This window comes from Tamandua tetradactyla, chromosome 8 (genome assembly GCF_023851605.1).
Source record: "Tamandua tetradactyla isolate mTamTet1 chromosome 8, mTamTet1.pri, whole genome shotgun sequence".
Taxonomy (NCBI): Eukaryota; Metazoa; Chordata; class Mammalia; order Pilosa; family Myrmecophagidae; genus Tamandua; species Tamandua tetradactyla.
Window position 1 is genome coordinate 116,197,899 of NC_135334.1, and position 20,327 is coordinate 116,218,225.

The window sequence follows — 20,327 nt, forward strand, 5'->3', positions numbered from 1 at the left end:
TCAAGTTAGGATTCCATAAACTGTAAACACTCTTTAGTGTACCAATGGCAATGTGTCTTGCATGAGCGTTCAATTTCCATACTGTCTAATAGAAGCACAGAGAATATCACTATTTCAAACATTGGTAAACATCATAAGTAGCTTTGCTTCAACATTCTTTAAAATGGTTTAAGATATTACTCTTTGTGCTGGAGCCCTCAAAACTACAGGTTTTAATGTGATTTACACTCAATCAGATACTTGTGCAGATTTGAAAGTATTGTTATGTACCCTAGAATAGCCATGTCTTAATCCTGATCGAATCTTGTGAGAGCAACCCTTTCATTTAATCCTGATTCAATAATGTAGGTTAGAATCTGTTGATTAGATTATCTCCGTGGAAACGTGACATCTAATTGTGGGTATCAATCTTTGATTAGATGGAGATATGACTCCACGCATTCCAAGTTGGTCTTAATTATTTTACTGGAATCCTTTAAAAGAGGAAACATTATGGAGGGAGTCAGAAATAACAAAAACAACAGAAGCCTCAGAGCAGGCAGAAACTGCAGTGCAGAGCTGACACAGATATGGACACATGGAGAACAGAGACATGGATGTTTGGAGATGCTTAGAGACCAGCAGACATTGCCATGAGATGTTAAGCAAGCCAGAACCTGGAGAGGGCCAAGGGAAGCCAAGAGATTAAAGCCAGCCCCATAGAAGCAAAGTGAAGAATCCCCATATGGACAGGGACTGAAAGGGACCAGGAACAAGGGACCAGCAGATGCCAGGCACATGACTGCCCAGCTGACAGGTGTTCCTGACCCATTGGCCATTATTGAATTAAGATATCTTTCCCTAGATGCTTTGGTTTAGACATTTCCATAGGCTTAGAACTGTAAACTTATAAATTATTAAATTCCCCTTTTTAAAAGCAATTCGAGGTCTGGTATATCACATTCCAGCAGTTTGCAAACTAACTAACACACCCGTAGAAGACAAGAGTGATTGAGAGATAATTTTTGAAGGCAAGGGCAGTGTGGAAGCATTGGGTTTATTGTGGCAGCATTCCAGAGAACAAACAGTAGCCTTGTTAGTCTTCAAAGGCAAGTCCCAAGTCATCCATTTCTGCAGGAGCCAATCCTACAAGGGTGGCAAAGCTCTGCGCCAAAGATCTTGTGCCAGCAATTTCCTGATACCTGGATTGGATTACAGCTCAGCAGAACGTTCCTGGGACCGACAAGTGAGGTGTGCATCAGCATCTTCCCAAATTCTTGAGATGATTGCTAAAGAGTTCTGTTCCTTGGTCCAGAACTTTCATTGGAAGCTTCTTCCTGAGCTATGATCACAACTAAGGTATTATGCTGTTTGGAGCCATGCTAATGGTTTACAGCATAGTGCTGAGTGAAAAAAAAAAAAAAAACAGACTATAAAATAGTATGTTGTGTATGTGTGTCTCTGTGTATTTAGAAAAGTATGGCAAGATGTATAATAAAATATAAATAGTCATCTTTTGTTATTGCTATTAGGTGTGATTTTTACTTTCTTCTTTAGAGTTTTTTACATTGTGTGAACTTTTAATATGCACCATAGTTTTTATAATAATGGTAAAGATAAAAGCTGCTTTAATTTGGGGGGAAAGAGAATATTATTTTATCATGCATGTATGCAATAGCTTCATTCTCACTTCTCTTCTATGATTATCTCTAATCTGTTTTCATCTATAATTTTATATTAGTTTAATGTCATAAGGTACATTCAATTCTTTTCAAAGAGTCTGGGGCTTGAAGGCTAGGATTAAAAATGAATACTCTCTCTATACTTACTTTAAAAATACTTTTAATGTGCGGTTTTTACTAGTCTCAATTCACCCAACAGAGCAGTCTTGTCACAGCATTCCGCACACACTGAATGTAGAACATCTTTTTAATAATTGCACAATTACACATTCTTGGGATCAGAGTTAGAATTAGGAGAACTTTGTGACCTTCAACATTCCCTCTTCCAATTCTGTATCTAAGGTACCTAACATAGTTATATTTTTCCCCATCCCTTTACCTACATGGTAAAACATGTGAAATAAGTGTAAAATACCTAAGCCCTGCTGTGTTGGCAGAAATAAGGAGAGGTTGCCTACATACTGACATAAAAATCTGGGTGACTTCAGTTGTTGAACGCAAGAATCACTGCTTTGAACAGAGATACAAGTTTTTTCTGCACAGTGAAGTAGCTGAGAGCATCAACAGGTAATGGTGCTTACTTTCTTGCAAATATGCCTGTTTTAGTTTCCTAGGCTGCTTAAGGCAAATACCATGAAATGGGACAAATGAAGTGATGGGAACATATGTGCCCATGGTTTTAAGGCTGGGGAAATCCCAAATTAAGGGATCATAAACGCAATGCTTTCTTCCTGAAGACCTGCTGCCAAAGATCCTTGGATCCTCTGTCACATGACAAGGCACATGGCAGTGTCTGCTGGTCTCCCCTTCTCTTCCTGGTTTTGTTGACTTCAGTTTCTTGCTTCCATGCTTTCTCTCTCTGTGTGTGGCTGTCTGAATTTCATTCTTATTTAAAGGACTCCAGTGATAGCCTTAAGAACATCAAAGTTGAGGGGAACCACACCTTAACTGGAGTAATCTCATCAAAAGATCCTACTTACAATGGATTCACATCAGCAGTAATGAATTAAATGTAAACACATGTTTTCTGGGGAACATACAGCTTCATAGCACAACAATGCCGCTTCATGTGTAGTACCAAAACCACCAAATTTTGGGTTCTTCTGTGAGATAGTGGTAAAAGGCAACAAGGAGCTAAGTGACCCAACACTAACATTTTTCATATATATGTTTACTCTGCCCTTTGATGTTTCAATAACGAAATAAAGAAAAGACAACTTTGAACTAAGTCTTACCAATTCTCAAATTTGTGATCTGATCTAGTTCATCCAGACTGTGGCCTTTACTCACAAATTTCCCCCTTTCCATGGTTGAAATTCCAAATCACTCCATTTTTTTTTCAGCTCATCCAGTTAGAATGGTAAAAATATCTGCTTCGAAATATCACCTTAAGTAGTTATAATTGCTAGTTGCTTAAGGTATTGCTTCTCCCAGGGACAATTTTCTCAAATGTTTCAGCTACCAACTCCATCTGAGCATCTCTTCCTCTGTGCTCCTGAGCCTTTTAAGCTGTGACACTTATCTTATACTGTATGTTTCTGTAAACTTTTTCATATCTATCACTATCCAGCATACTTGAGTTCAAGGGCCAACTTTTATATTTATAAAGAAATATCTTTATATTTCTCACTGTTTAATCCAGTCCCTGGCACACAGAAATGTATCCTGAAGGTGCATCTGCATTTTAAGAGATATTTTAATGGGAAAAAATATAAATATCTTTGGTGGTTTGGAGCTGTGTATCACAATAACACATTAAACTTAATTTCTGTGCATATAAACCCATTTTAAGTAGGATCTTTTAATGAGGCCATATTCAGTTAAGCTTTGGCTCACGTCAATCAGGACGGGTCTTAATCCTATTACAGGAGTTCATTATACATGGAATGCAATTCAGAAAGACAGAGAAAGGGAGCAACTAGAAGCTGAAATCAGTAGAACCCAAAAGAGAAGGAAGAGGCCAGGAGAGGCTGCCATGTGCGTGGCCAAATGAAAGGAACATTAATGACCAAGGATTGACAGGCCCCAGCCCTGGAATGTTGCAGTCTTCTGGAAGAAAGCATTGCCTTACTGACACCTCAATTGTGGAATTGTACTGACCTCACAACTGTGAGCTAATAAATTCCCACTATTTAAGGAAACTCATTGCATGGTATTTGAGCAGCCAAGGGAAACTAAAGCAATATCTAATAATGTGCGTCATGTCACATGAGCTCTCATGATGGCTAGTGGTAAAATGTTAGAAGGAATGGTCATACATAAAAATAGATCCTTTGGATCAAGAATCTGGAATCAGACCTCTGGAATCAAATTTCAATGTAAAACTGGGCAAAATACTGCCTCTGTTTATGGCTAAACTGGCTCTTTTAACTCATATAGTTGGCATACACTTCAGGAAGACCAAACATATCGATGGAAGATGGTAAGTCAGAGGATTTCTAGGAAACAAAGTTGAAGGAGTTCCAAGTTTCCTTCCCCCTTATTTTCACCATGGAGCTCTTGTTTCATATCGTCTCAAGCCATTTGAAAGTTTCCTCAAGGCCTTTCTTTAACTCACCCCACTTAGTGTAAGCGTGGAAGATGCTACGCTGGCCTACCCAATATTCACTGTTCCTTCTAACTGACAAAAGCCAAATGTTTCTAAGAAAGACAAATATTAGCTCTAAACAAACAAACAACAACAGCAAAAGTCTCCGTAATTCCTCATTTTCCCTTTGCAAAAAGTCAGGTGAGTACAAGCAAATTTATTAAGGAAGGACTTGAGGAACATACTTTCATTTTTTTATTTTTTCTTAATCTTTTTATTTTTGACCTGAAATACAGACCTGGCATAGGCCCACCAGTTCTACTGTACCATAAAGTGACCTTCAATATAGAAAGTACACACCATGGGTCTGAAACAGAAAAACAGAATGAGTATTAAAGTCTTCCTTGAGACATCAGAGAAACACTGGAATAATTTCAGGGTGAGAAAAGAAAAACACACTAAGATCTTTAATTTGTTTGCTTATTTTTTTCCCTGTGTTTTGGTCTCAATTATAGACAAACATAGAGCCTAAGCGATAGAGTTTAAATTTTTCTTCTTTGCGTCTACCTCCATTGGATGCTGAAATTTGCTTTCCCCTATCCTCTGGATTTTAAAACCCCCATATATTTGAATACTATTAAACCTTTCCTCCATTTTCTCATTCTATTCTTCTTCATCTAAATTATACATTATACAGTTTTGTGGTTCTTTTGAAATCATGTGTGAGTTCTTCAAATTCCTCCAAAGCAAATAATAATGTTAACAATAATATGCCAAACTATCCTAATGAAATAAAAAGCATGCTTATTACCCATTGGCATTCTCTTAAACCTCAAGTCTAACAGTGAAAATGATAAACTGTGTGACAGAAAAAGAGAATCATTTCCTTTGAACTTAATTTTTCTTTTTTTTTTCCACATAAAGCAGACTTTTAACTTCTATAGACACGGTCTCCAAAGGCCCCAAATCATAGTACAAATATTAATTAAGACAACATTGAAAACCCCAACACACCATCCCATTAATCGATGCACGCAATTGTAAAAATATTTGCTCACAGTTGTAAAACATAATCTCAACTCCCCAGTTCTATGCTAATACATGGTTCACAAAAAAGCAACAAGGTTCAGAATTTCATATTCTAACACTAAAAGCTTTGTTTCTGCCAGTCACTTCCCTGCTAGTATTTAACTCATCACTTTGAAAACCACTTTGATAAGCAGATATCTTGAGAACTGAAGGAGCTATACAAAAAGGCCTAAATTTCTGTTTCAGCTATTTAAAATTCCATTACAGAACAGTTACTGAAATGGAAAATGTACCAACTGCTTATATGGGAATTTTCTTAGAGAAATTGAATAGAATAGTGTTTTTCATTTTGATTACTCAGAGAAATATATGTTTATCTGTATTCCTTTTCAGGAAAAGCAATAAGAAAAGTAGTATTGTGGCTATCTGAAGATTCATGGCTTCCTAATCATTTATTAAGTGTCTGGTATAAATCTTAGCAAGAGATTACGTACATGCCAAACCCATTTACATGGTAGTTAAGTAGATTTGAAGACATTAAGCTGATATAAGTACATCTCGGGAAGTTGCCTATATATACACAAGAAATGTGGTGTCTGCACATTTTCTATTTACTCCCGTAGCGGCAGGTCACATACACATTTTTAAATTGTCCTTCAAAAAGATGTAGCTATTTTTTTTGCTATTTAAACCCATATTGCTTCAAATAGCCTCAATTTTATTTATTTATTTATTTATTGTTTTTTCAATTTTCTATGCTTATAAATTTGAAATTAAATAGTCTCCACTGTCTTCAATGGCATATTAGCAAGTACAACTGGTCTTTTGATTAGGAAACCATAAGGAAAGCTGTGTTGGTTTGAAAATGTTGTGTACCCTATAAAAGCCATGTCCTTTAATCCTGATTCAATATGGTAGCTTGAAAACCTTCGATTAGATTGTTTGCATGGAGACTGACCTACTCACTCATGAGTGTGACCTTTTGACTAGATTACTTCCATGAAGATGTGATACACCAAATTGTGGGTTTGACCTTTTAATTAGATGGAGATGTGAATCCACCCATTCAGGGTGGGTCTTGATTAGTTTATTGATTACTTGATTTCTCGATTACTTTCACTTTAAAAGGGAAGATATTTTGAAGAAACACAGTTGCTTCGGAGCCAACAGAGGTGCAGACATTTGGAGATGTTTGGAGTGCTAACAGAGAGAGCAGACACCTAAGCATGGACATTTAGAGATGCTTCCCATGAGATACTAAGCAAGCCAGCAGCCAGAAGGCTCCAAGGGGTTTAGACAGCCATTGAAGCCAGGAGAGGACACAGATGCCAGCCACATGCCTTCCCATGTGACAGACCTTGGCCTTCACTGAGTACAGGCATCTTTCTCTGGAATCTTTCTCTTATGGCCTTAGCACTGTAAATTTGTAGCTATATAAGTTCCCATTTTTTAAAGCTGTTCCATTTCTGGTATATTGCATTCTGGTGACTTTAGCAAACAAAAACATTAGTTTATATGCTTTTACCTAAACTCCTGTGGCAATGAGGCAAAAGAAACTACACAGATTGAAATTCTTATTCTTTATACTTTATTTTGGTCTAAGTGCCAATTTTCTCTTTTCTAAATAGTTTAATCAAAGTCAAAACTGTGGATCCTTTTGTAATGACCATGGATGGAAAAAACCAAGCCTGTTATTCACCTTATGTGTTATGTTGCTTATATAGTTCCAAAGATTTATATACAATTATCAAATTGTACATCCTCTAAAGAGCAGAGGAAACCTTGTTCCCAAGAAACACTTGTCTACTTTAACATGTGTGGAAGATCCTTGAAGAACCGACACAATTGGGACTCTTGGAAGATGGCCACAAGGAAGATATTCCATTCCCCAAAACCACTTTCAGGTGAATGAATAAATATTTGTCCAAAGGGAACAAGGGGCCAATGAAAGAGATACCAATTATGTAAATGGAATGCAGAGGAGAGAGATGCCTTAGAGAATATAATACCAAAATGCTCCCATGTATACCAGGGATCTGGAAAGACTGATACATTTACCTTGTTTATCACCCATACTCCATTTTTTAAAAAAATGAACCACAAATATCCATCATATACTTTTTTCCTTCAACTACTGGATCCAATTTAAGATCCCATATTACCTTTACTTGCCATGTCACTTTAATCTCCTTTACTCTGAAATACTCCCTCAGCATTTTTGTCTTTTATGACACTGTTAGTTTTTAATAATGTAGTCTTTTCTTCCTAGAATGATCTTTATTTTGGGTTTTTCTGATATTTCCCATTATTAGATTCAAATTATGCATTCTCAGCTGCAATGCTACAGAAAGAATAGTGGTTCCTTCTTAGGTATCATATCTGGAGGCGCATAATGTCTATCTGCCTTTTTTTAAATAAACTTTTATTTTGGAATAATTTTAAATGTAGAAAAAATTTCAAAGATAATTCAGAGAGTTCTCACATATCCTTCTCCCAAAACTAAGAAACTAACATTGGTTCCTTATTATTAAATACACTGCAGACTTTATTTGGACTTCAGCAGTGTTTCTGCTAATGTTCTTTTCTGTTTCAGGAGCCAAATCAGGATACACAACCTTTAATCATCACATCTCTTTAGTTTCCACTGATGCGTGACATTTTCTCAGCTTTTATTTGTTTTTCTAGACTTCAACAGTTTCCAGAAGTGATGGAAGTGCCATGTCCACATGCATAAGTGAGCTGTATCTCTGCCTCTGTCAGTTAAAATGTCATCCACTGACCCTTTTTTTTCCTTTTCCTTTGTCAGCACATTTTTATCTTGAGTCCTTAATTTGCCAGCCTTAATTCATCATTTACATTACTGTCGTACCAGAACTATAATCGGTGAATGCCCTTACCTTTAAAACCACCACACCCGTACTCAAAACCCCAAATTCTGGTTAAATTCAACCATCTCCTTCATACTCTCCAAAACATTCATGCATAAAATGACAACAATATGCAGATTCATACCACAAGCATACTATTTTTAATCTCAGATGAGTCTCAGATTCATTTAAAAATGCCCATCAGATACTTTTTCCACCTCCCTCAACAGCTATTAAATTTTACTTAATCAATTTAGTGCACTTTTTTTATAGCACATAATTTGTCCCTGAAAATAGAGACCATGAAGCACCAATGCCCTTAAGCCACCCAAACCTACAAATTTATCTACAGTCACAAACCCTTATCCCTTTGTCTATGTGTTAGGAAAGTCTTCATCCTCTTACCCAAGGCTAGTCTCTCTGCCTGTGCTCCTGACTGTGGGCAGGTGTCCCATCTCATTTCTCCTCGGCATCTTCAGGATCTTCTTCTCAATAGACTCCATCTTGTCAGATGTAAGATTACTAAAGGCTCTTTCCTTCTAAAAGCATCTCTAAGAAATCTGTGTTCTTTTAAATGTAATACTCTTACTGTTTCTTCCTTTCTTAGCCAAGCTTTAAATAAAAGAAAATATTCTTGATCTCCTTTCCTGACCTCTAATCCACCCGCTTGGCCACTGTTTTCAGGAGTCTGTACCTACCTCTATACTGCAACAATTCTTCATAATGTTACCATTGAGCTCCTGATTGGAAATGCATTGATCCTTCTACACTTTTTTTTCAAGTTTCACCACTCTTATATATGTTGCTTTTAGATGCCCTCTGTCTATCTTTTCCATTGGTTTTCATTGCTTTTCTCTTTTGTGGTTTTTCTCTACCTTCCTGATCACTTTTTGTTTTTCACTGAATTGTCACCTTGATCCCTTAAATATTACTGCTCTCCATTGATTATTTCTTGGCCTTTCTTTCCTTCTTCTTAACCTCTGCCATTTTGGGTATTTTATCCAATCACTTGTCACTCTATCCCTGACCACGAAGCATTTATTTTTAACCTTAATGACTCATCAAATATCCAGAAATTTGTATCCCCTATTTATTAGAGTCTTCAATACACCCAAAAATACATTAATCCAATACTTCTAAATCAAATATTTTTTCTACTCCATTCCCCATATCTCTACTCTTTTGTGTCTCTTGTTCTGTGACAGGCAACTCTTAACTCTTGCTTCTTCCTCTCATTCCCAAAATTCAATACTGAAACTCCCGTCATATCTTGTTTTGTCTACTTCTAGGTATTTCTTAGCATAGCTTTGTATCCTTGCTTCCACTATCTTAGTTTATGGCTTTACCTCTTTACTTATCAATCCTTCAAACCTTTTATTACAAATTACAAATTCAATAGTGTCCCTGCCTTTGTATAAAAACATTGATTGACTGTATCAGTTGCACACTGATATACCTTGACCATCTACCCTAGTAAAGCAAATATGAACCTGACTATATGACTTCACCTTGACTCAAGCTCTTTACTTATGTCATAGGGTCAGCAGAACACCACAATCCCAAAACAGCTGGCCAAAGTACGTAACAGGCCACCTACACTAGTTGGCCTAGTGCATATTTAATCAACCAATTAAGACATCACCAGCCAATAACTAAGACTAAGAGAGTATGCTTTCCCAGAATAAGAGAGAAAAGAAAGTTCATGGGCCCCTGAACTTCACTGTAATGTGCCTAGATCCGTTACTGAATTGGGTTCATTACTTAGTAGTAAGATTTTTCCACTCTACACTTAACTATTGTTCTATTAGTATATATATTTTCTCTTTAATAACATTAAAGACTATACTCTACAGCAGCACACTTAAGATTTATCTTCTCTTTAGTATTATGTCCCACAACAATCCCATGCTTTTTGCTCCTTTAACATTATAGTACTATTATTTCCTCCAAATTGTTGCCCACCTTGACTGTGTACTTGACCTTTCATTTTCTGGTTCCTACTCATCCTTCAAAACCTAACACAAGCATCTTCTCTTCTCTTTAGCTTCTTTGTTAATCTTAGGAAGCATGAATCACTCTGTACTTTGTTCTATCACTCTCTTTTGTACAAACATTTATTACTTGGCTTCTGGCTTTACACTATAATTTACTTACTTAAAAATCTGCATGTTCTGTGAGAGGGTGAATTCTTCCAAAGCAGGCTACATGACTTATGCATCTTCACATCCTCATCCTTGGCACACAGAGTATATACAATAAATATTTGTTTAATACTTTTGTGTAATATTATACAATCAGTCAAAACGTGTTAGGGAAGAAAATTTTGGCTCTAATAGAATACAGAATGGCTTAAACAAAATATGATGCAATTGGCATTCATATTCCCTCTTTGAATTCTCAACAAGATTTAGTGCAATGCATTACATAATCATTGATAAGTTTATGGTTTTATTTTATTAAACCACTAATTTAATACAGGTGGAAAATTTGTGTTTAAATGGAAATGATGGAGAAGCTCTCTGAAATGTACTCGAATGCCATTTTAGTGGTGATGTGGCTCTAGGCTAAGAGGAATTTCAGAAAGCTTTTAGTCCCTATTCATTTTCTCATTCTTCTTCTTTTAAATTCCTTTTTCTTCTTATGACCTTTTACTACTTCTGTTTCCTTTCTTTTATTCCATATCATCCTTTTTAATAGCAGATTATCAGGAAATTTTCTCAAAGATTGCCCCAGGAATTTTTATCTATTAAGTGATTTTTTATCTTCTCCTAATTTGTTTCTCTCTTTTTCCAAGTCTATTACTCTATTACTGACCTTAAATCACATTCATTGCTTCACTCTTATATATTCCATCATTTTTTCAAATATCCCCAATGATTTCATTCCTCTTGAAGATGCATTGGAATAACACTGTCATGAGATAACTCCTTTGCTATTTTTTATGGGAGTTTCCTATGTACACAAAACCTAAAATGCTACTTAGTTATTCACAATTGAAAATTAATTTAGTACTCATTATAGGCTAGGATAGTGTTTAACTGACATAATCAGATCTTAGCAGCAAATCAAACAACCATCTTTCCCACATTCCCAGTTATTCCTTAAAGCTCCTGTCATAACCTAGAAAAATTGCCTTATTTTTAACATGGGATTCCAATTTGTACCTTTTATAGTACTCAGATCAGAACAGTTATCCCTCTTTTTAACCCATTCAATGGCTTCTCACTACTGACTGGAAAATTGCCAACCCAATAGCATCAGCTAATCATTCCATATTTTCACCCCTACCTAATTTTCCAAACTTGTTTTCTTCAGCTACCCAGATATCATGCTCCAAGGATTTTTTATGAGTTTCCATGTTTAGATGCTTACTACACATTGTTTCCTCTCTCTGAAATGTTTCTGGTGATTTCTTCTCCCCACTTTTTTCGTAGAAATCAGGCAGTGTAGTATAGTAGGAGAGGAATTGAATAATGGTGATTTTGGAGTTAAAGATTACGGAGTTCAAACGCTGGCTTTTTAGCTGAACAGCTATGTATACTTCAGAAAATTTCTTCACTTCTTTGAGTTGTAGTTTCTTAATTAACAAAATAATGAAATTTTCTAGATACAAAATATTGTGAGGGTTAGAGATAATTTTTGAAAAGTACTAATGATTGGTAGTGCTTTAATAGCATAACTTTGCCCAAGTATTCCTTACTTTTACTTTTTCTTTTTTCTTGAAAACTGAAAATAATACAATTTGTATCTGGAGAGTGCTTACTTTTTGAATGCCACGCACACCCGTGTTGTTCCTTTCCTACTTTTCCCATTTTTTCACTTATCCCAAATTAATTACTGCACATTTTAAATTAAATTTTTATTTTCTATCTTATAATGATGGAAACTAAATGCCTTTTTCATCGTTGAATTTCCTGAGTTTATCAGAAAGGCTGGCATACAGTAGTGGCTAAATAAACACCTAATGGGATGAAGAAAATATGTCCTATGAAAGTATTTAATCTCACATCCACAACAATATGCATTCGCTCTGAAAAGTACAAGGAAGGTAAACATAATTTATCATTATTGAATGTATCAGTATTTCATTGTTTAAATGTCAAGTACATATTTCTGAGAAGCTCTTAGGATTACAATATTGGTGATAGCAGTTAACTCAGATTCAGGTTAATACCACTTTCATATTTACGGAAATGTTCTCCTGAATTAGGTGAATTTGCTAATGGAAAAGACACTATTCTGAAACCATTTTCTCAGCGCAAACCTGAAATCAGATGCTCAGTTGGATCAATTATGCTCTAATTGCTCATTGCCCTTTGAATGAATGAACGATAATTTGTTTTCAATGAAAATCACACAGGATTAGTTAAATAGAGAGAGGGACCAACATACAGAGGCACACAATATATACTGCGATTTAATATAACTACATTCATTTAACTATTTAGAACATTCAGTGGATTCCAGAGATATGCAGACATTGTAGATGAAAGAAGGACATTTCTGACTCAAAGATTAAAAACATAAACGAAAGAAAAACTTTCTTCTAGCTTTGATACAGGCAAGAAGAAACACTCTACCAGGATTTACAACTTTTTGTTCATATTAGTCCATTCCATTTCTGCTTATCAATAAAATAAAAACCCTTTATTTTATACCAAGTTTTCTACTTGGCACCAAGGCAGTATATTTATGAATAAAATATTTTTTCCAAAATGGATGCACTTTTAATGGCTTTGGTCAAGCTTGTTTTTAGAAATATTTTAACTGTGCAGATCTATATAATAGTTAATGAAATTGATTCATTACCTCTATCTCCAAGTGATAAACACTGTCAATATACTGCACTACAAAACTGCTTTTTCACTAATATGTCATGAGCTTCTTCACATCAGTACATTTTTCCATACCAAGACATAGGTTCTATTTTAAGATTCAACGGTTTTCTGCTTTTTATTTATCTACTCACTCATGAATTCAATTTAGATTTACTCGGACTTACCCTTTAGCTTTTGCCAACATTTTACTTGTAGCCACAATGGCATTCTTTTGTATATATCTCTTTGGTCTTTTCTAATTACTAGGGCCATAGCAGTTTAAACAGATTAATTCTTCAGAAAATTTGCGTCCATTTAATAGATATAAACAGGTATTAAATATAAGTGAACTATATATATATATACCTTTAAATAAAGAAATTTCCAATCAGTTTTATTCTAATCACTAATTTGAAAGGTGAAAATGATACCACTTTTTAAATTATTTTTATTGAGAAATCTTCACACACATATATTCTATACATGGTGTACAATCCATGGCTCACAACCTCATCACATAGTTGTGTAGTCATCACCATGATCATTTTTCCAAACATTTGCATCACTCCAGAAAAGGAGATAAAAAAGAAAAAAAGAAAAATTCATACATACCATAAATCTTAGGCTTCCCTCTCACTGACCACTAGTATTTCCATCTATCCAATTATTTTACCTTTTGTCCCCTCTATTATTTATTTATTTTTTAACCATATATATATTCTTTTTTTACTCATCTGTCCATATCCTGGATAAAAGGAGCATCAGGTTTTCACAATCACACAGTCACATTGTAAAAGCTATGTCTATATACAGTCGTCTTCAAGAATCAAGGCTACTGGAACACAGCTCAACAGTTTTAGGTACTTCCCTCCACCAAATCCAATATACCTTAAACTAAAAAGGGATATCTATATAATGCATACGAATAGCCTCCAAGATAACCTCTCAACTCTGTTTGAAATCTCTTAACCACTGAAACTTTATTTTGTCTCATTTCTCTCTTCCCCCTTTTGATCAAGAATGCTCTCTCAAGCACTTAATGCCAGGTCCCAGCTCATCTTGAGAGTTCTGTACCATGTTGCCAGGGAGATTTACATCCCTGAGAGTCTTGTTCCATATAGGAGGGAGGGCAGTGAGTTCACCTGCTAAGTTGGCTTAGAGATAGAGACCAAATCTGGGCAACAAAAGAGGTTCTCTGGGGGTGACTCTTAGGCTTAATTTCTATTAGGTTTAGCCTATCCTTTGCAGGAATAAGGTTCATAGCAGCGAACCCCCAGATTGAGGGGTTATCCCTACTATTTGTGAGAATTTCAGAAATTCTCAAAATGGGGAAGTTGAATATTTCCTTCTTTGCCCCAGTCTCCCAAGGGGACTTTGCAAATATTTCTTTATTCACTGCCCAAACTACTCTGGGATATATCAGGACATCACACTAACCTGGACAAGCAAACAAAATCTCATGTATTATTCAAGATTCAATGTACTTATGGTATTCAACTAAGCTGACCATACAAGTTAAATTAGGAAATGTACTACCAAAAATATAAATTTTCCACCCAATAAACATCATGTCCTTTAGTTTACACAAAAGTTGAAGTTTTAAAATATGGACAATATCATTCTTTACTCTGCATTCTGACTTACCTTAGTATTATCCAGCTCAGCTTCACTCATATCTCTACTTGAAGTATGATCACTTTTTCAACTTTTTAAACTATTCCTGTGGGGTACTGCTGACTTTCATAGCTTCAGAGCTCTAACTTTGAGTCTCAGATAAATACCTGAAATTCCTGGGAATGACCAGTTTACAAACACACAGCTAAGTATCTCAGAATTTAGAAATAACAATTTCCTCTTCTGAACATACTGTGACTGCTGTAAGAGCTGACAATCTAGGACCCTTAGCAATGGGACCCAACCTGATAACCTATGTTCTTAACTTCAGTTCACCGAGTTTTTATGTTATAATTAACCTATATGATTGAGGCATGATAATATTTGTCTTTTTCTTCCTGACATTTCATTCAACATACTGTCCTAAAGGTTCATAAGCCTAGTTGCATGCCTCACAACTTCATTCATTCATGTGGTCACTCAGTAGTCCATTGTATGTATACACCATAAATCCCCCTTCCATTCCTCAGTCATTGTACCCTTAGGTTACTTGCATCCATTGTGGATCAGGAATATTGCCGCTATAAACACCAGTGTGAAAATGTCCATCCATGTCCCCACACTCAGTTCCTGCAGATATATACTGAGCAACAGTGTTTCAAGACCACGTGGCAACCCCACCCTGGCCTCTTGTGGAACCACCACACTGCGCTCCAAGAGGCTGCCCCTCTCAGCTTCTCCACTGACAGTAAATAAGTATATCCCTCTCTCCACATTTTCTCTAGCACTTGTTCCTCTCTGTTCATTTTTAAACAGTGTTATTCACACATCAGACAATCCAACCTGAGTGTACAGATTTGCCCATCAATGGATGAGTGACTAAACAAGGTGCGGTATATTCATACAATGGATATTCCCTTTCTTCCCCCAAAAGTCTGTACATTTTCCCTACCTCGCCCCTGCCTGTTGACATTTAGTTTTGGCATAATGCCTTTGTTACATTCAATGGAAGCATATTACAATGTTACTGCTAACTATAGACCTTAGCTTGCATTGGTTGTACTTTTTTTTCTGTGTACCATCTATTTCAACACACTGCAACATTGACATTCATTTGTTCTCCCTCATGCAAAAACATATTTTATTTGTATATTTAATTACCATCACTGTCCACTCTAGGCATTTCTAAATTATACCATCTCATTCTTTATCCTTTATCTTTCCTTCTAGTTTCATATGTGTCCCTAGCTCTTCTCCCTCATCCATACTCACAATCAGATTCATTTAGTAAGCTTATATTATTGTGCTACAATCAAGTAGTATTGTGCTATCCGTTTCTGAATTTTTACAGTCAGTCCTGGTGCACAATTTGTATTCCTTCAGCACCAATTTCCAACCTCTACTCTAGTTCTATTTCCTGATAACCTGTTTCTTAACGTCAATTCTCCTAGTTCATTCATTAATGTTAGTTCATATTAGTGAGACCATAAAGTACTTATCCTTACGGATCTGGCTAATCTCACCCACCATAATATCCTCAAGGTTCATCCATGTTGTTACATGCTTCATGACTTTATTCTGTCTTACAGCTGCATAATATTCATTGTATGATGTATGACCAGCTTGTTCAGTCACTCATCCGTTGATGGACATTTGGGCAGTTTCCATCTTGGCAATCGTAAATAATGTTGCTATAAATATTGGTAAGCAAACGTCCATCTGTGTCCTTGCCCTCAGGTCCTCTGAATGTATACCTAGTAAAGGTATTGCTGGATCGTATGGCAATTCTATACTTAATTTCCTGAGGAACTGCCAAACTGCCTTCTACAGCAGTTGTACCATTTTACATTCACACCAACAGTAATGTGTCCCTCTTTCTCCACATTCACTCCAGCAGTTGTCATTTTCTGTTTTTTTTTTTTTTTTTTTTTTTTTTGGTAATGGCCATTCTAGTGGAGGTGAGATGATATCTCATTGTGGTTTTGATTTGCATTTCCTTAATAGCCAGTGAAGTTGAGCATCTTTTCATGTGCCTTTTAGCCATTTTTATTTCCTCTTCTGAGAAGTGTGTGTTCATGTCTTTTGCCCATTTTTAAATTGGGTTGTTTGTCTTTTTGTGATTGAGTTGAAAAAATCTCTTTGTACAATCTGGATACTAAACATTTATGGATATGTGGTTTACAAATATTATCTCCCATTGTGTAGGCTGCCTTTTTACTTTCTTGATAAACTTCTTAGATGTACAAAGGTGTTTAATTTTGAGTAGTTCCCATTTATCTATTTCTTTTTTCAGTGCTTGTGCTTTGGGTCTAAGATCTAGGAAACCACCTCCTAAGATTTGTAAGATATTTCCTTGAATTTTCTTCTAAAACTTTTATGGTCTTAGCTCTAATGTTTAGGTCTTTGATCCATTTGGAGTTAATTTTTGTATAGCATGTGAGATATGGATCCTCTTTCATTCTTTTGCATGCAGATGTACAGTTCTCCAAGCACCATTTATTGAAGAGGCTGCTCTGTCCCAGGGGGGTTGACTTGACCACCTTATCAAAGAGCAATTGTCCATAAATGAGAGGATCTATATCTGAACACTCTATTTGATTCCACTGGTCAGTATATCTATTTTTATGTACTACCATGCTGATTGACCACTGTAGTTTTGTAATATGATTTAAAATCAGGTGGTGTTAGACCTTCCACTTCATTTCTCTATCTCAAGATATTTTTGGCTAGTCAGGCACCCTGCCCTTCAAAATATATTTGGTGATTGGTTTTTCTAGTTCTGCAAAGCAAGTTTTTGGGACTTTAATTGGTATCCCATTGAATCTATAAATCATTTGGGTAGAATTCATATCTTAACTATATGTAGTCTTCCAATCCATGAACATGATATGCTCTTCCATTTATTTAGGTCTTCCATGATTTCTTTTAACAATTTCTTTTAGTTTGCTGGGTATAGGTCTCTTGTATATTTACTTAAATTCATTCCTAAACACTTGATTCTTTTCTTGCTATTGCAAATGCATTTTTTTTTTCTTGATTTCCTCCTCAGATTGCTCATTATTGGTGTATGGGAACTACTGATTTTTGGATGTTGATCCTGTCCCCTGACACTTTGCTGTACTCTTTTATTAGCTCTAGCAGTTTTGCTGTAGATTTTTCAGGATTTTCATATATAGCATATCATCTGCAAACAGTAAGAGTTTACTTCTTCTTTTCCAATTTGGATGACTTTTATTTTTTTTTCCTATCTAATTGCTCTTGCTAGAATTTCCAGCACAATGTTGAATAACAATGGTGACAGTGGGTATCCTTGCCTTGTTACTGTTCTTACAGGGAACGCTTTAAGTCTTTCCTTATTGAGGATGATGTTACCTGTGGGTTTTTCATATATTCCATATATCATGTTGAGGAAGCTCCCTCTATTCATATCCTGTGAAGTGTTTTCATCAGGAAAGGATGTTGAATTTTGTCATATGTCTTTTCCACATCAATCGAGATGATCATGTGATTTTTCTGCTTTGATTTGTTGATACGGTGTATTTCATTACTTGATTTTCTTATGTTGAGCTAACCTTGCATACCTGGAATAAATTCCACTTGTTCATGGTGTTTAATTCTTTTAATGTTCTTCTGGATTCTACTTGCAAATACTTTGTTGTGGATTTTTGTATCTATATCCATTAGGAAGTTTGGTCTGTAATTTTTTTTCCTTGTAGTATCTTTATTTGGCTGTGGTATTAGGGTGATGTCTATTAGTTTCATAGAATGAGTTAGGTAGCTTTCACTTCTCTTCAATTTTTTTTTGAAGAATTTGAGCAGGATTGAGACTAATTCTTTCTTGAATGCTTGGTATAATTCACATGAGATGCCATCTGGTCCTGGACTTTTCTTTTTTGGGAGCTTCTTGAATGACTGATTCAGACTCTTTACTTGTGATTGATTTGTCGAAGTTGTCAATTTCTTCTGGAGTCAATGTTGGTTGTTCATGCCTTTCTAGGAAGTTGTCCATTTTCTCTACATTGTCTAGTTTATTAGCACATAATTGCTCATATTATCCTCTCATTACCTTCTTTATTTCTGTGGTGTCGGTGGTTATGTCTCCTCTTCCATTTCTGTTTTCGTTTATTTGCATTCTCTCTCTCTCTTTGTTTTTCTTGTTTGTTTGGGTTTGTGTGTGTGTGTGTCTGTGTGTGTGTGTGTGTGTGAACCTAGCTAGGGGTCCACAGATTTTATCAAAATCAGCTTCTGGGTTGTTGATGTTTTCGATTGTTTTCTTTTTCTAAATTTCATTTATTTCTCCTCCAACATTCATTATTTCTTTCCTTTTGTTTGCTTTGAGGTTATTTTGCTATTATTTTTCTAGTTCTTCCAAGAAAGCAGTTAATTCCTCATTTTTTGCTCGTTCTTCTTCTTCTTCTTCTTTTTTTTTGCATGGACAGGCACCAGGAATCAAACCTGGGTCTCCAGCACAGCAGTTGAGAACTGTGTCACTGAGCCACCATTGCCTGCCCTCTTCTTTTTCAATATAGGCATTTGAGGCAATAAATTTCCCTCTTAGCACTGCCTTAGCTGCATCCCATAAATTTTAATATATTGTGTTTTCATTTCATTTGCCTCAAGATATTTACCAATCTCTCTTGTAATTTCTCCCTTGACCCACTAGTTGTTTAAGAGTATGTTGTTAAGAGTATGTTAAGAGTATGTTGTTAAATATTTGTGAATTTTCTGGCCCTCTGCCTATTATTGGTTTCCAACTTCATTCCATTATGATCTGAGAAAGTGTTTCATGTGATATCAATATTTTTAAGTTTATTGAGACTTGCTTTGTGAGCCAGCATATGGTCTATTCTGGAGATTGATCCATAATCACTTATAAAAAATGTGTATCCCGCCGTTGTGGGGTGTGATGTTCTGTAAATAACTGTTAAGTCTAGTTCATTTATCATATTATTCAAATTCTCTGTTTCTTTATTGCTCCTATTTCTAGATGGTCTGTCCATTGATAAGAGTGTGGAATTGAAATCTCCAAGTATTATGGTAGAAGTGTCTGTTTCTCCCGTCAGTGTTGTCAGTGCTTGCCTATGTACTTTGGAGCACTCTGGCTCAGTGCATAAATATTTATCAATCTAAATACATATAGAATACACACATATATATCCAGTACACAGAGTTTGTTTCTCATTTTAGAAAAACACATGGTGGAATGATATTTTGCATATCTGAACATGTTTTTGTTTTACTCTGTTTCTTAATAGGATGTAGGATGCTCTGTTAAATTATTTATAAAATGTGAAGGTTTTGATCCACGCTCTTCAAACTGCCATAATCTCTGTAGAGAAAGATTAAGCCATTCTCACTTCAATTTGTGATTTGTTGTTTTCTTTCCAGAAATGCTGTGGATTTTCTTTGTTTTCAATCTTCCAAAATTTCCCAGTGTGAAGCCTTAGTTTAGGTGTTTTCTTTCTTGTGGTTGGGCACTAAGTTTGACCCTTCAGTCTAGAAATGAATGTTCTGATGTTGTGAAAATTAACATGTTTCTTTGATAATTTGCTCCCTTCTATTTTCTCTTTCTTTATCCCTCTTCAATGGGGCCCTGTGCTCTGGACACTTAACTTTCTGCAACATCCATTAGTTACTTCCATCCATTTTTTATCTTCTGTATACTGTTTTCTCTTCTTATGTATCCTGTTTTATTTTTTATTCACTTTCATTTTATTAGAGATCATTAAATATCACTGCCATAAATCTATCCCCACAGAAAGATTCAAGTCTCCCTAAGGATATTTATTTATAGGCTATCTAAATATGTGTT

General features: G+C 35.6%; 1 long non-coding RNA gene across 1 annotated transcript in view; it reads left to right on the forward strand.

Annotated features, from left to right (window-relative positions):
* The first annotated feature begins 1,997 nt into the window (after positions 1 to 1,997).
* The window catches only part of LOC143643751 (uncharacterized), a 40,688-nt gene continuing 22,358 nt past the window's right edge, over positions 1,998 to 20,327 (forward strand). The window contains exon 1 of the long non-coding RNA XR_013156371.1: positions 1,998 to 2,228. This is a non-coding gene — a long non-coding RNA (uncharacterized LOC143643751). The remainder of the gene's footprint in view (positions 2,229 to 20,327) is intronic.